Source organism: Anastrepha ludens, chromosome 3 (assembly GCF_028408465.1).
Source record: "Anastrepha ludens isolate Willacy chromosome 3, idAnaLude1.1, whole genome shotgun sequence".
NCBI lineage: Eukaryota > Metazoa > Arthropoda > Insecta > Diptera > Tephritidae > Anastrepha > Anastrepha ludens.
The window spans coordinates 35,341,526-35,355,860 of NC_071499.1; the positions used below are offsets into that span (position 1 = coordinate 35,341,526).

A 14,335-nucleotide genomic window follows, 5' to 3' on the forward strand; every position below is an offset into this window, starting at 1 on the left:
AACTCCAAACTCTATTGGAAGCTACATATTGAAAATCGGGTAAAGAAGGCCAGTATAGCCTTCTACTCCTGCAAATCTGTGTTCGGTAAAAAATGGGGACTCAAGCCACAGGTCTTTACTGCTCCGCTGTTTGAGAAGGGGTTTTACTACCGGTACCAAAATGTACCGGGAATGTTTAATTTAAACGAACCTGTACATGTGGGAACCGGTAAATGTTTTTTTTCTTATGTTGGTAGGACTGTAAAACACACATCTATCACTTTTTAGCGCCATCGGATCGTTTGAGAGATGCTGTACGTCGCAAACGGCCGGAAATGTGGGCAAACAATTCTTGGTTTTTGCATGATGATAACGCGCCATCTCACCGAACCCACATTATGTTGGATTATTTGACCAAACACCAAGTAAAAACAATCGTGCAAGCACAGTATTCACCTGATATGTCCCCGTGCGACTTCTTTTTGTTTCCCAAGTTGAAGTTACCACTTCGGAGAAGGAGATCTCAGTCGATAGAGGAAATTTAACTTTGTGTTGTTTTATTTAAACATTTCCGGTACTTTCTGATCATAGGGTAAGTATGGCACCAACGATTCTCTTGAGAGTTACTGCTGTGACCCTTGATATATCCGACTGTTCTCGCTATAAAAATGGCTCTGATCCAATTGAACGCTTCAAAGAGCCGCAGTTCGCCAGCTTCCGCATAAGTTCAGGCATATTACACGTTGCAACGAAGATTAGCCCTATCGTACATTCCTGAAAAATTTTGAAGAGGTGCGAGCGATTTTTATGCCTTTAGAGCAGCTTAGCTGCCGCTGCAAATCCTGATTTTAAGTGCTCACTACCTTCCGCTATTTTATTCAGTATTCTACTATTTATAAGTATTGTGAAGCCTTCCGATTGAAAGGCCGGTCTGCCAGCAAGGCTTATGCACTAAAAAGCGATTCTGCCTTCCAGGTACTCGTGAACTGACTATTTATTTCCTCCATTATTCTTACATGAATTAGTATTTATTTCCACTTTTGTGCGACCTTGAAGTCTTTGCCATGCGGCGGATAAATGCAGGATTGATTGTGGCAGGACAGGTTTTTGTGGCATGCGCGTGGAATGAAGGAAGGCTCAGGTTGAAGTCTGAGTGCAGTAAAGAACAGCATAAAAGAGTAATAAAAACGAGATCATTAAAACCAGATCATTAAAGTGGTTTAGAACAGCTGCAAAAGGGAAGAAGAGATTCATTGCTGCTGAACAGGAAAAAGGAGTAATTAAATTAATTGGATCCCATTTGAAAGGCTACAATAAAATCTTATTTCTAAAATAGACGCGTAGCTTTTTTTTTAATTTTATAAATTAACTTGTTTATTGCATTTAAGTAAATGACTACAACTTTTTTTCAATTTCTTGGCTGACTGATGCTATAGTCGTACATAATCCATACACACACACCTGCACATACGTAAGTATGTATGTAGACCCGCACATTTTTAAATGCATTTAGCTGCGCATTTTTTCATACACGCATGACTGCCAGCTTACTTGCTTCTTCTGCTTCTTTTTTATATAAAAAAATTAAATATTACTATATAAACAATAAAAATTTAATGCGAGGTACATACATATGTATGTATGTATGCATGTAGAGCTGAAACTATAACAACAAATCGAACCACAACGGCAATGAAACGGGTTATGTGAAACATGAATATTCATACTCGCGTTGTGACGACTCAACTGATGCCGCAGCCAAGCCAATTCGCTGTGTTGTATGGACATTTGTATGCGGAAATCGCCATGGTAGCTGCTTCATGCTAATAATGCAATAGCGGTAAAGCGCCTGCTGCCACTACTGTTGCTGTTACTGTTGCAAGCAGTTGCCATAGCTTGCTAAAACAACAATGACAACAACAACAACATCAACAAAGGCATTGCGAGTAACAAAACATAAAACCAAACCCCATTGATGCGCTCGGCCATGACAAATTGCATTGTGGCACTACTACAAATACAAATCCATACAAGCACACATGTGCACATATGTCAGTATGTGTATTTATGTTTATGTATGTGTACGTCTTTTTTTCTATGCACTATTTGGTGATGTATACAAATCACATACAGTGGGACGTGGCGGGTGGAATGCCGAAAAATATTAGCAAATTAATTAAAATGCAAAAAAATAAAAATAAAAATCAAAATTCAATGCTTCGTACTTGAATTCGCAAAACCCAACTGTTAATTTGCATTACTCTGTTGAATTTTTGAATGTAATTGGCGTTGGGTTTATAAATTATTATCAAGTACTTATCTGTAGTTGTGAGTCTAAGTGTAATTATCCACTTCAGTGCGACTACTAGGAGCTCATTTCAAATGCATGTCAAACAGTTCACTTATAAACACTTGCCACGGCCATTGGCGTGCTGAAGTTCGCTACCTTAGAGGCAATAAAATAAAAAAAAAAAAAATATCCCACAAAACTAAAAGTGGCTCGTCTCTTTTATGAATCTTTTAGATATCTATCAGAAAGCATTTGGAAGATTTGCTCTCCTATAAAAATTAAAATAGTCTGACTTGGCTGGCCTTCGTAGCTCTTTTAGCTGTCTATTTTATTGATAAAGGTAATAAGAAGTCGCTTACCTCCTTATCGGGTGTTAGCCTAACTGCTTACGATGTGCATAAACTGCTTGACATTGTCACACAAGTGTTGGAGTCTAAAGCTTTAAGCAAATCCGGCAAAAGCCTATAATAAAAGGCAAAGAAAAAGAAGAAGAAAATGTAATATATGAGCGATCCCATGTCAAGTGAGCCAAATATTCTTAAAATTGGTTTATCTATAGGTCTGGACTGAAATAATTTTGAAAAAGAATTTCATATTTTTGGGATTTATTTAATTTTAAAAATTTTGGTATAATTTTTAAAGAGGAGAGAAAAGGTATTTGGGACATAATTCGAAAAGTTATGGCGATCCCGTTATCAAACTTGTAGTGATTCCTGAGCTTAGACTCAGCTATTAACGAAAAAAAAGAAAAACAAATTTGGGGGTGTTTTTCAAAAATTAAAAAGAACTTTTTTTAAATATATTTTTTTCTAAAAAATAAAAAAAAATTGTATAAAATGTTAAATTAATCGCAGTTATTTCACGTCAAAAGACTCCGTAGCAAATATTAAATATTGAATAAAAATTTTACAAATATGGAATACAAATTTTCCAATTTTTTTAACCATAATTAATACTAAAAGATAATTCAAATTTATAAAAATGTTAACAGGAACTGAAAATTATTCCACTTTAAAATACTTTATATCAAATTTTCTACATTGAATAAAAATTTTAGGCCTCATTCGTTTTCAACATTTTTTCTTTTATATTTTATCCTAAAAAAATGTAAAAAAAACTTTAAAAATGTTAAAAAGAACTGAAAATATTCACTTTAAAAACTCTATATGAGATATTCAACATTGAAACAAATTTTACAATATAACAAAAAAGAAATCCCCGAAGATTTTTTTTAACTATATTTTTTATCCTAAAAAATTAAAAAAAAAAAATTATACACATATTATACATTATTTATACAAAAAAAAAAAAATTGTTTCACAAGAAAAAATTTGGCAAAATTTAAAAAAATACCAAAAGTTGTTTTTTAAACGATATTTTATTTTAAAAAATTAGAAAAAAAAATAAAAAAATACTAAAAAGAACTGAAAATGTTCACTGTAAAAGCTGTATACCAAATTTTCAAAACTGAAAAGAATTTGACAAAACGACCAAAACAAATTCCCAAAATATTTTTTAAAATTATATTTCATCCTAAAAAAATTAAAAAATGTATCTTTTCAACATTGGAAAAAATTTGACAAAATTAAAAAAAATCCCAAAAATTCTTTTTTAAACGATATTTTATTTTAAAAAATTAGAAAAAAAATAAAAAATTCTAAAAAGAACTGAAAATATTCACTTCAAAAACTGTGTAGCATATTTTCAACACTGAAAAGAATTTGACAAAACGAAAAAAAAAGAAATCCCAAAAGAGTTTTTTTAATTAAATTTTATCCTCAAAATCCAATAAAATTTATAAATGTTTTAAAAAGAATCGATGTATGCACTTTAAAAACCCATACCAAATTTTCAACATTCAAAAAATTGACAAAATGACAATAAACTTCCCTTTTTTTAATATTTCATCGTAAAAAATTAAAAATAAAAATGTTAAAAGGAACAAAAAATATTCCCTCAAGCTCTATACCAAATTATTAACATTGAAGAAAATTTGACAAAATAACAAAAGAAGTTCCCAAAATATTTTTTTTGCATATATTTTATACAAAAAAAATTAAAAAAAACTATATTTATCCTTAAAAAGTAAAAAAAAAAAATTCTAAAAATGTTAAAAAGAACTGAACTTAAAAAACTGTACTTAAAAAACTCCATACCAAATTTTCAATATTGGAACAAATTTGACAAAATAACAAAAGAAATTCCCAAACTAGTTTTTTGAATATATTTTATCCAAAAAAATCAACAAACAAAAAAAGATTATAAAAATGTTAAAAATAACCGAAAACATTCATTTAAAAGACTCTTACCAAATTTTTCAAATTGAAAAAAAAAAAACTAAAATAACAAAGAAATCTCCAAAAGCTATATTTTATCCTAAAACATTAGAAAAAAAAAATATAGAAATGCTAAAAAAATCTTTTGGGGATTTTTTTTAACTATATTTTATCCTGAAAAATTACAAAAAAAAATTATAAAAATGTTAAAAATAACTGAAAATATTCCATTAAAAAACTTCCTACCAGATTTTCAACATTGGAAAAAAATTACCAAAATGACAAAGAAATCCCCAAAAGATATATTTTATCCTAAAAAATTAAAAGAAAAATTATAGAAATTTTAAAAAATTCCTAAGAAAATTTTTTAACTATATTTTATCCTAAAACATTATAAAAATTAAAAAAAAAAAAACGAAAATTTCACGTTGGGAAAAAAGTAGAGCGAGATGTTTTTCAAAAATGACATGAAAAATGCCGAAGTAATTCTTTTTACTGTATTTTATCCTAAAAGATTAAAAATTTTATAGAAATCTTAAAAAGAACCGAGAATAGAAAACTATACTAAATTTTCAATATTGAATAAATTTCAAAATTAATAAATATTTGTCAAAATTATTTCAGCCTATTTTTTTTACTAATTTTTTACACAAATAAAACAAATTTTAAAAGCATTGGCAACAAAATCCAAAAATTTTTCAGCGAAAAAAGTTGTTTTTTTGAAATTTCTAAAACCCATCAAATTTCGAGCGTCCATCTTCAAACCCCCTTTACAAATACTTGCATGTGCATATATTATATATTTATAATTTCGTAACAATGTCTTCTTTGTGACACTTCTTGTTTCTCAATCACCTATTACTGGCATTTTCGTAACACGTCTTTAACATATTCACCTTTACCTCATTTTTGATGTCACTACTAATTTTGTTTTTGTATAAATGCTTTCGTGGTCATATTTCTTCGAATTACTGGCTCACGCTTCCAAGCGTAGTTACACATATATCCATATGTATTAGCAACGCCTACTTTTCTGCCCACCTGTGCCTTTGTAGGTCTTTCGGTACAGGCTGCTCTTGCATATTGCACCGTACCATATCATTTTCCTTGCTGCTCGTAAGTAGTACCTACCATGTAATTTGATATGTTTCGAGAGTTCGCTTCGTTGCTTCATAAATTAGCTGTGCGCTAAGGTGTCAGTTGTGTAGCTGGTTGATGTTAAATATTTTTTGGTTGCTTACATACATATATACATACATACATGCACATGTACTGGTGGATGCTTGTAGCTTTCTGACTTAGTAGGTTGACATTACTTGTTTGGCGCTACGTGCTCTGCAGCGACGGTGGCAGCGACTTACTCCACTTTGAGTTGCGTGAAGAATTAAGACATGAAATAAAAAGGTATACAATTTCTCAAGTGTATGCGCTACTTTCCACTTTTATCCATTGTCAATATGTATGCCAACCAAGAATTGTGATACTTTTGCAATAGCCAGCAAACAATGCAAGTTCTAGAAAAGGTTCTACTGGTTTGCAATATTGCGCCATTCATTTTTAAATTCATGCTAGTGGGCAGTGGGGAAAGGTGAAGTTATTTCAAAGAACTTTGGCACACTTGGGAAAAAGATCGAAAGACAAAATATGTTCCTAAATCAAATTAGGTTTTTAAGGACTTGTGTGGTAAAAAATGTCGGGAAATGTTCAGTTGAAAAGTGTTTCTGATATAAGGGATGTATTTTTAAGTGAAATATAAAACAACTGGAATATTTAAGTATTGGCTGTGCAATTAATTAATTTCGTATTTTTTTGTTAAAAAGAACCATTTATTTAAGTATAAAATTAAAAAAAATATTTTATTCAAAATATTGTCCATCGGAAGCGGCAACTTTTTCCCATCTTTCAGGCAATTTATGGATTCCATTCCAAGAAAACTTCTCATTTTTTGCGCCGAGAAAGTCATCAAGCCATTTTTTAATAACTTCAACATTGGGTAGACAGAAAGAGCTATGTCTGGGCTATAAGGCGGGTGAGGTAGAATTTCCCATCCGGCATTTTCCAAATAATTTTTGACCTCCCCGCAAATGCTGTTTTGTTGGATCGTAATTTGACATTTTGACTGTAATAAAAAAAATTTGTGTGTTTACTAATATTCAGTGTAACATATCAAATTTACTTGATTTTTTGGCGTGCTTTAACATAGAATATGACTACATAAATAGATATGAGGGTAGTAAAAATACGAAATTAATTAGTTGTACACCCGATATATAAATTAAGGTATGAAATTCTACACTGCTCACACAAGTAGTTATTACCACCACGAGTACGCTTGCAGTGATCGACTTTTTGGAGCGAATTTTTCGCCACTCATCCCCACACATTGACTTGCATTTTTGAAATTTCCCTTCCATCATTGATTCTGCGTTCCACACACGATATTGACATAAGTCAGCGGGTTTAATGTAGAAGAGGATAGGAGAAATATCTGCCACTTGGACAAAGAATCAAAATTCGTCCGCTGTGATACTAACTAAAGGAGCGGGGGCAAAGAAAGGAAAAATAACCAAACCGGTGGAAAAAAGAAGTAGGGACTTTGGATTAGGCGACCAGCAGTGGCTAATTACGTTTGTATCAACCGCTTCCAGCTACGGATCAAATTCACCGATTATCAAATCCCCAATATCCAAAGGTGTAGCAAAAAAGTGAGAGCCTAGATGTCTTAATCTGTGCCCGTCGAGAGCTGGGTAGCTGGGAAGAAGGTGCTGAGACGATTCCACCAAGCAACTTCTGCAGAAAGTGCTTGCAGCAATCCTAGGCCTCAACGCATGGACACCTAACGGACAATGTCCGATAAGGATACCTACCAAATTTGCGAGCTGCGGCTTTGTCAGCCTTAGAAGTTCTCTTGAGTGCCTCCGATCTACCCGTGGTCAGAGAGATATCACGACTTTGAACGTTTGCGCACTAACCCAGCGTTCGCTGAGTTCACGCTAGGCTCGTCTTTCTAGAAGTAGACCACAAGTTCTCAAAGCAACCTCTATCCTCTCATTTTGCGATGAAATTGTCTCCAAATGCCCTGTCTAGCCAGCTTATCAGCCCTGCAGTTCTCCCTATGCCACTGTGACCGGAAATCCAAATGAGGTGTGTTCAAAAAGTGTCGCTAATTTTGAATTTTCGCAGGTTACGCACGAATTTCGATTTTTTTGTGGCGATATGTTGGTACTCATGTCTCTCACTCATGCCGACAAATTTCGTCATTTTTAATGTTCAATTAATTGTTGACAGCTGCTTTGCTTGCACGTGTTTCTGCTCGTGCGCGGATGCATTCCGAATGTTGAATGTGTCATACAGAGAAGCTACTTTGGACCAAAGCAACGTTTATCGGTGGTACAAAATGTTCTCAGAAGATGTGAACGACGAAAAGTGTGCAGACGTGCCGGACGCGCGAGCACTTCAACAACAGACGAAAAAAAAAGATGAAGTGAAAAAAATGGTATTGGCCAATGGTCGAATCACCTTAAGAGAAGTTGCTGAGGACCTAGAGATATCGATTGGCTCGTGGCATTCGACTTTTTTTTAATGATTTGGGCATGAGACAGGCCGCCAGCTCAGTTTCGGGCAAAAGCAGCATCGCATGAACATTGCTAATGAGATGTTGGACTCTGTCCGCGACGACCCAAATTTGCTCTAGAGGATCATAACTGGTGACTAATTGTGGGCTTTTGGTTATGATGTGGAAACCAAAGCTCAATCATCTCAATGGAAGCTGCCGCACGAACCAAGACCGAAAAAAGCGCGCCAAGTTCGGTCGAATGTACCGAATGCTTACCGTTTTCTTCGATTGCAGGGGATTACGAGTTCTTGGCACAGGGTAAAACGGTCAATAAGGAGTATTATCTCCAAGTTATGCGTAATTTGCGCGAAGCAATCCATCAGAAACGCCCGGATTTGTGGAAGAACAAAACTTGGCCCTTGCATCACAATAACGCCCCTGCTCACACATCAAACCAACACCGAAAACAACACACTAATGATGCCACAGCCACCGTATTCCCCAGATCTGGCCCCTGTGACTTTTTCTTGTTTCCGGAACTGAAGAGGCCAACGAAAGGATGCTACGATTGACGAGATAAAGACGTCATCGAAGGAGGAGTTGAACAAGATAAAAAAAAGATTTTTTGATGCACTTCGAAGATTGGAAAAAACGTTGGCACAAGTGCATAATATCTCATGAAGATTACTATGAAGGGGTCAAAATAGATATTAATGAATAAATAAATAATTTTTGAAAAAAACACAAAATTCGCGATACTTTTCGAACACACTTCGTATATTTACATTACTTTGAGTTTTTAAGTTTTAAATTATACAAATATTATGCAGAACCTATCAGAAAAATGCTATTAGAGCACTCGGATTAGTAATTTTTTTTTAATTTTGTTGCATTGTGTAATGAAACTTTGAAGTGGAATCATCTGAATGAAAAAAAAAACGAAATACATTTGTTCAACGAAATGTTTCTCGCGGTATCTCAGGAATACTTTTTTCGACTTTTTAATTCTTCGCAACACTTAGAAGCCAAACAGATTTACGCTAAAAAAATCGACCAGTACTGGTTTACGCAATTTAGAGCGTCTCGAAAGAATGAATAAATTTTATATGATTATATCAATGGCACTAATTAAGTCACCCTCCTAGTGGCTTAAGATCTAACTAGATACTGCAATTTTTGTTTTACGACCTGTTTTTTTCCTTAAAAATTAGTCATGGTTTTTGCATCAACCCCTGCTGTAGAATGCCAGCCATCTTATATGAATATACATACACACGAATACATACATACAAACTTATAAGTAAGTAGGCACTTTTAAAAACTTGTAAGTAAATTATAAACATTTCTTATAAATCTTGAAGCATTTGTTTTTGTTTTTTTTATTAATCAAAATGCATTTGGCATCACCACCCAGTGCCATTTTTTGTGTGCCATGCGAGTCGCCAACTTCTGCATATAGCGAAGATTTTTACATCTGTAGGAAATTAATTTTTTCTAACTATTTATGTATGTAGATCTTATTATTTGTGTTGGTAATAGAAATATGAGGCACAAGCAACAACAACAACAAAACAAAATAAATGTATACAAAAATACCTGAACGTAAGCACAGAAGTGATTGCACAAAGTGCTCATCGATCTAAAAGTGCTTAATAGGAAAGGAGGGAGGCACAAACGGAAGATGACCAAAATATATGCTTGTAGTACATATGCATACATACATACATATGTATATAAATATTGGTCATAACAGCGGCAGCAAGCAGAGCACTTGAGTGTGTGACAGTAACCAGAAGACTTGAGCAGAAGCTCCGATGTGTGTCAAATGAACGCTAAAATGGGGTCAAATATAAAAATACTACACTACCAAATGCGGTAGTCAACAAATAACAGCAACAAAAAAAGAAGAACAAAAACGTTTCAGTGACCACCAACAACGAGTAGCAAACAAATAACACAGCTCTCTTCACAGTTGCTCTTCTCTAACACTTTTTGCTGCTTCTACGCTGCTCATCACTGGACGTCTGCTTATTGCTCCATTGCTGGTTGTTAGTTGCTGGTGCCGAAGAGTATCATACGCCATGTGTTTGCAGTGATGTGTTATACATGCATACATACATACATTTACATAGAACTCTTCACCGGTAAACGATACTGTTTATTGGTATTGCATCAAGTGGAAGTTGAACGTTAGATGCGGTAGCATGCGGAAAACACCTTGCGGCGCACAAAGAACGTGACCGTTCAATTTACAACTGTCGCTTGAATTCATGCACTAGGGATGTAATTTTTTTTCTAATTTTACAAATGCGGATTTTTCGGCATATCGCTTTTTCAATGCCGGGATCTCGGGACTATTCTCGCGATTTATATTTATTCATTATTTTGCAACAACTCAACTCGAAAAAATAATAAAGAAAAGTCTTTAAAAAATATTTTTTATATAAAGTGAGAATTATTTCACAAAAAAAAAAACAGTTAAGTTTACACGCTTCTTATAATATGCACTTTGGTATACAATAAAGTAGCTTTTGATATGTATAGAAAGAGATTCATACATAGTAGAGTAAAAAAGAAGTTCATATATTTTTTTAATCTCGTACAATTTATGCGAAATAAACAGAAAGTAGGAGACTTTACTGACCTTAACAACCGCGTTGTTAGTTCTGTCTTTTCCAAAATGGATAAGGAAGCAACGCGAATGCGTCTGGTGATGAACGAGGACAAAACAAAGTAATTCGTGTCATCAAACAAACAGTCGGCGCACTCGCGTATCGGCGGCAGGCACGTCAATGTAGACAGTTATGACTTCGAAGTTGTAAAAGACTTCGTTTATCTAGCTGTGCTGGTTGCATTAACATCAAAAACAATGTCAGCCTGGAAATCCAACGTAGAATTCCTCTTGTCAGCTAATGCTACTTTCGGCTTAAGGAGTCCCGGTGGTCTGGAGCTTGAAAATTTAGGATATTTTCAGGAATTTTTTTTACAATAATAAATGAAAAACGATATTTACATTTTTTAGGCTTTTTATTTAACTTCTTTTGCCTACAAAAATGAAATTTTTTTTAATTTTAATAATTAAAAAAAATGGCGCTGAAGTTGACTCTTCCGAAAAATTGGACCTGAACGGTGTTGTCGATTTTGGCTCTTCTATTTATCTGAAATATAAAAACCAAAAAAATTATTAACCAGTATGACTGTATGACTATGTGCCGTACTAATATAGAACAAGAAAAAAAAATAATTTGACAATATGGCACGGTTTTGAATTTGACACTAAAAATCGGGATTTTTTCAGTTTTTTAATAAAAAAATACGAAATAATTGAAAGAATAATATGATGAATGTGAATACCGATTCTGCAAGAACGTTGTTCATGGCAGATCCCCCTCTTGCCAGTTCATCTGCTTTTTCGTTACCTTCAATGCTCCGATGTCCCAGGACCCAGATTAAGGTAACTTTATGAGTTTCCCTCAAGGTGGTAAGGCTATTCCTGCTTTGTTCCACCCCTTTAGATGTTGTAGTAGCCGAACCCTGCCTGGATTGCAGCTTGGCTATCCGAAAGAATAGCGATATTGCCCTTAAAAGAGAAATCTCTGATTAGTAGCCTACAGGCTTCCCCAATTGCCAGTACTTGCGCCTGGAAGACACTGCTGGTATTAGTGAGACGCATAGATTTCTCACTTTTAAGTCTGTGAGAATCTATCTCCGCCTTACGCACAACAACACTGGATAACGCAGATCCAATCAACATTCTCTCCATCTCTTCTGAAGCAAATATAATAAAAATGTCAAATTTTCTTAAAGCTATAAACATATTTCAACTTATTTAGTCTTATAATCTTCATTTAATTACATCTACTATCACTTGACTAGCCGATAGCCCTGGCTTTTATCTTAGATTAATCTATAACACAGGCCGACAAAATTTAACCAACATTCAGACCCAGAAACCAGACTATATATTTCCGAAAGTTTATGATGCGCTGAATCCAAATCTGGCCTCAGAATTGCTCTATCAGCTCTGGTTTTCGAGATATCCTAACCTAAAAGTGCAAAAAACCCCATTTTTGCCCATGTTTGAGGTTATGTAGCCTTGCAGATGTTTTCTTTCACCAAAATTAAAGGATGGCATCTTTAAATACAATCCTTCTTTTTTCAAATGGCGTTTTGTTTGCTCAAATATCATTTTTTTTCGCAGAGATATCGCATTTTGAAATTTTCATGTTTCGAAATTTTCCTACACCTGAAAATCGATTAAGATAACATAGACATGATATAGTCGATTACTAATTTTCTTGGGTTTGAGGGCCTGAAATATATGGATTAATAGTATGTAAATTTGGAGTTTGTGGGAAAGCCTGCTTGCGGTTATGTGGGTTAGCCTGCTCGCGGTATGATAGGGGTGGTTTCTAGGGGTTAGGGCTGTGTGTGACTCGGTACCCAAAGGTTAGATAGTGTAGGGATGTGGTGAGTCAGCACACTTATGGTGTGAGACAAAATTTTAAGAAAAATAAGACTCAATTCAAGAAAATTAGTAATCGAATATATCATGTCTATGTTATCTTAATCGATTTTCAGGTGTAGGAAAATTTCGAAACATGAAAATTTCAAAATGCGATATCTCTGCGAAAAAAAATGATATTTGAGCAAACAAAACGCCATTTGAAAAAAGAAGGATTGTATTTAAAGATGTCATCCTTTAATTTTGGTGAAAGAAAACATCTGCAAGGCTACATAACCTCAAATATGGGCAAAAATGGGGTTTTTTGCACTTTTAGGTTAGGATATCTCGAAAACTCAAACTAATAAATTAATTTTAGTTATCAATCCGAATTTTGCATGGACAGAGAAGCAGATATTAGTTTAAATTATTTCGGATACTTTTCCTTGTAGACTAGTGTAATTTTAATTATATTTTAATAAATAATAATAATATGAAGTCTGTGAGAATATATACCAGCTCCAACACCGCATCCCATTTTACTGCCATCTGTATAGACTGCAGTGTCGAAATTGTTTAGAGAGAATTCCTTATCCCATTCTTCCTTAGATGGAAAGAGAGTGGAAAGAGAGTGGCAAAATTCTTATTGAAAGTTACCGTCGCGACGATGTAGTCAGTTCTCACCGAGATTAACTGAGTTTGTCGCAATAATAGACTAGCATGACCATAAGTTTTTTCTCTATAATATTGGGTATTTCCGCATGAAAATTTCACTGTATATTCTTAAGATACTATACTTTCAAAAATATCGAAAAAAACAAAAAATTGAGTTTTTGAAAATTTCTAGACCACGGGATCCCCTTAATGGGCAATTTAGTAGTAAAGCCCTCTCTCAACGAACAAAACTAATACTCTATAAGGCTGTCATAATGCTCGTTCTAACGTATGGCGCAGAAGCTTGGGCGATAAGACGTCGCTTGGAATGTTTGAGAGAAAGATTCTGTGAAAGATTTGTGAACTATTGCACGTTGGCGACGGCGAATATCGCAGGCGATGGAACAATGAAATGCATCAGCAGCGAATAAATACCCAACGGAGTCAATGGCGTTATTCCGAATGGATAATTACGTTCCGGCTCTGAAACTATTTAATGCGGTACCAGCTGGTGGTAGCAGAGGAAGAGGAAGGTATCCTCTGCGTTGAAAAGATCAGGTGTAGAAAGACTTGGCTTTACTTGGTGTGTCCAACTGGCGCCAGAAATGAAGGAAATGACTGGCGCGCTTTGTTGAGGAGGAAGCTTTAATGCTTACTGATTTATGTTAAAATAAAAAATTAAAAAAATTAATTACGTCAATGTAACTTTTTGCAATAGAGGCATACACATATTTTATATTAAAAAGAAAACAAAACTAAAACATCCAAACATATCCATATTTGCTAAAAAGTTAAATTCAGTGTTGCTTTGTTGCTATAAAAGAACATTTGTCTGTCTCCATTTCATGCGCTTAGTAAAAAATTAAAAATCCCGAAAATTACAGTACTATTGCCAAACAATCTCGCGATTTCGGGACTTAAAAAATACCGAAAGTTCGGGACTATCATTCCTAGTGCGCACATACATTTGCACGAGTACCTACATATTGAAAATTGATACTCTTCAGCGAATTGGCGACGCTAATATCTTTGACCGCATGCACGTCTATGGCATTGGCGATGCTTAGAATTGCATATGCCTCGTTCACTCTCCGCTAAGACCGTTCTTGCTAAGTCATCCACTCTCTCTTCCGCGT

At 34.4% G+C, this 14,335-nt stretch overlaps 1 protein-coding gene across 2 annotated transcripts in view; it reads left to right on the top strand.

Moving 5' to 3' along the window:
• Positions 1 to 14,335, top strand: part of LOC128857408 (F-BAR and double SH3 domains protein 2) — a 190,568-nt gene that overhangs the window by 51,000 nt on the left and 125,233 nt on the right. The gene's annotated exons all lie outside the window — the stretch shown is intronic.